Source organism: Trachypithecus francoisi, unplaced genomic scaffold (assembly GCF_009764315.1).
Source record: "Trachypithecus francoisi isolate TF-2019V2 unplaced genomic scaffold, Tfra_2.0 Lachesis_group2, whole genome shotgun sequence".
Taxonomy (NCBI): domain Eukaryota; kingdom Metazoa; phylum Chordata; class Mammalia; order Primates; family Cercopithecidae; genus Trachypithecus; species Trachypithecus francoisi.
The window spans coordinates 37,195,154-37,198,510 of NW_022681465.1; the positions used below are offsets into that span (position 1 = coordinate 37,195,154).

At 50.4% G+C, this 3,357-nt stretch overlaps 1 pseudogene; it reads right to left on the reverse strand.

Moving 5' to 3' along the window:
* Positions 1-425: 425 nt before the first annotated feature.
* Positions 426-2,722, reverse strand: LOC117064422 (annotated as a pseudogene).
* Positions 2,723-3,357: the final 635 nt, after the last annotated feature.

A 3,357-nucleotide genomic window follows, 5' to 3' on the forward strand; every position in this document is an offset into this window, starting at 1 on the left:
TTTTCTCTGTGTATTTTTTTCTGATATCTGAAAGGTCTGTTTTTAGTTCTTATATCAGTTATTTTTATAAATTTTATACTGTTTAACTCTTTCTTGATTTATAAAATTCACATAGTGTCTAATGACTCTTTATTATGAAATATAAAACATTTAGTAAACTACTCTCTGTCCCTCTCCCATATTTTCCCTCCTGATATTTTATTAACTAGCTTATATTGTTAATTTGTCAAGTTTTGCAACACATATTGTATTCTACAATCAAAATGTCTACATTGGTAAATTTATTTCTATACATTTATTCAATATTCTCATTTTATCAAGATTTCTTTTTTTTTTTTTTAATCTTTGAAATTTTTTGTTTACTTTGGAACCCATGCGTTGGGAGAACAAGGCTAATCCAGCCTGGGGCCTGCTTCCTGCTGCAGCATTTCCAGGCCCTAAGAGTGGGCCAAGGAGAGGACATGAGCGCATCTTTCCATGTTAAGTAGTGGGAGATTCCCTAAGTAAAAGGCGTTTCCTCAAGTAGGACACATGCAGTCTCCAGCAACAGTCCTAGGGGGTGGGGGTTCTGGGGCCTTCAGGCCAAGGCACTGCCCATGACTTGGAAGAAGCCACCTGGTGTTCCAGGCCCTGTCAGGTGAGGCTCTTGCAGCTCAGACCAGAGCCTTCTCAAATTTGGTTTAAAAAAGCAATCCGTGGTTTCTCTGGAGGCTTGCTTCTTGCAGCAGCCACAGCACAGCTGAACACACACCTGTTACCCTTTGGGTTACTGAGAGACCTAGCTGGATTTCCTAGGCCAAGAATCCCTAAGCCTAGCTGGGAAGGCAACCACATCTACCTATAAACAGGGGGCTTGCAACTTAGCTCACAGCCGACCAATCAGGTAGTAAAGAGAGCTCACTAAAATGCTAACTAGGCAAAAACAGGAGGTAAAGAAATAGCCAATCACCTATCGCCTGAGAGCACAGAGGGAGGGACAATGATTGGGATATAAACCCCAGACATTCCAACAGGGAGGGGCAACTCCCTTTGGGTCCCCTCCCATTTTATGGGAGCTCTATTTTCACTCTATTAAATCTTGCATCTGCACACTCTTCTGGTCCATGTTTGTTAGGGCTCAAGGTGAGCTTTCGCTTACCATCCACCACTGCTGTGTGCAGTGGCAGACCCACTGCTGACTTCCACCCCTCCAGATCCAGCAGTGTGTCTGCTGCCTCCTGATCCAGTGAGGTGCCCATGGCCACTCCCTATGGGGCTAAAGGCTTGCCATTGTTCCGCTACGGCTAAGTGCCCAGGTTGGTCCTCATGGAGCTGAACACTAATCAGTGAGTTCCATGGTTCTCTTCCGTGACCCACGGCTTCTAATAGAGCTATATAACACTCACCACATGGCCCAAGATTCCCTTCCTTGGAATCAGTGAGGCCGAGAACCCCAGGTCAGAGAACAAGAGGCTTGCCGCCATCTTGGAAGCAGCCCACCACCATTTTGGGAGCTCTAAGAAGAAGGACCCACACCCCTTCTCCCCTTCCCCCTGTAACATTTCCACATTGGTCAGACTTTGCATATTTTAGCTCCAGATAGGGTAGAAGGTCTAGTGGCGGATCCTCAGCTGCTTCTTTGCTTGTTCTTGGACAGGACATCTGTGTAGCACTTCACCTCCTGGGTCTGCTTGTTGCACTCACCCACCTTCTCCTTGCTCACCTCCCTGGGCCCTGGCCCGAGGTAGGGCTGGCAGATCCAGGGGAAGGGCAAGTCACTGGCTGTCTTTGCTACCTCCTGCCTGGATATTTCCTCCTGACACCACAGCTTCAACTCCTGGCTCACGCAGCGACGTCCTCCAGGGTCTTCACCTCGGCCAGCTCCTCTGGCAGCTGCTGATGTACCTGCAGTGAGTGGTGCCACAGCTTGAGCAGGTGGGCCCCGACGCAGGACAGTGGCCAGGGGTGCTCCTGCAGGATGTCCAGGTACTCCCTGGCCAGCTCCCACACCACAGGGCTCCGGCCCTCAAATAGGGCGAGGTTGTACGGGTTACCCTCGGCTCTCATGAGTCCCTGCACGCCTGTGTCCTAAATGTAGCCCTCCACATTCCACAGGCACTGGATGTTTCCGTTTGCAAACACAAGGATGGCCACAGCCTTCCACACTGGTCCCAGGACGCTGCGGCCGACAGGGGCCCCATCTGCTTCAGGCACGCCCATGCAAGGTCAGCAACTGGCAGCTGGCCTTCTCCAGGATCTGGACGTACCTCAGAGTCTTGTCAATCTCTGGGAAGACACGGATTTTGCATGTGACGGGAACAGAGTTTCTCATGTGTCAGCTCAATCATTCTTTGGAGCAGGTCCCACTTGTCTGGCAGGTAGGAGCCATAGTGACCTCTCTTGGCTATCACCTGTAGGCGGCCCAAGTTCAGGTTGATGATGTCACAGTAATCCTGAGACAGGAGAGCTGTCTGAACTAACACCTCAGGGTCATTGGCACACAACTGCAGGATGAGGGGCCCGGTCCTTAGGGTACACCTCGCAGTACAGGTTTTCCTTTCGGTAGTTGATGTTGTGGCCGAAGACCTGGGTGTGCAGCGTGGGTGTGTAGCACAGCTGCGCCCCATGGCGGCCGTTCAGCAGCCTCCAGGCCAGCTTGCTCTGGTCACCATGGGGGCCACCACGTGGCGCGGCCCTGCCCTAGGGTGCACCTCCAGAACTCGAAGCCCTGCCGCTTTGGCATGGTCTCCAGGTGCGCGAGGGTCCCGTCTTGTTAGCTGCGCACCGTTGGCTACCGAGGGGTCGGGCGCCGGGCGCCAGGTGCCGGGTTCCCAGGCCAACCTGGCTCCCGCCCAGCCGCCTCCCGGGGCCCCTGCCAGTGCTCCGGCCTAAGCAAACACCTGCACCGTGCGGGGGCTGCTGCCGGGCCCAGGGCTCCAAGTCGCCACCCAAAATTTCTACTTTAATCTCGAGGTTGAGTCGGTTCTGTCATCCAATAGATTTTGCAGAGACTTCAGTGTTCTCCCAGTTCAGTGAGGTCTTAGGACACCTGCCTTTCATCTGTGTATCCCCTTGACTGAATTTCATGCGCAGAGGTCGAACTTTATTTCCCTCAGCCTTTTGAAGCTATTGCTAGGTCGTCTGCTGTTAACAGCCTTTTTCCTCATGTAGTTAGTTGTTTTGTAAGGAAACACGAAGAACTTTTTATTCTTAATTTCAGTAACTTAACCAGAATATGTGTTTGTGTTGATAATCTGTATACTTTTTCACACTGCAGATTGCATTATTTCTTCCATTTATGAAAGTTGTTTTAAGAAAATAGTATCTATGAATATATTTTCTGTTTCATTGTCCTCTTTTTCTATAATCTTCTATATA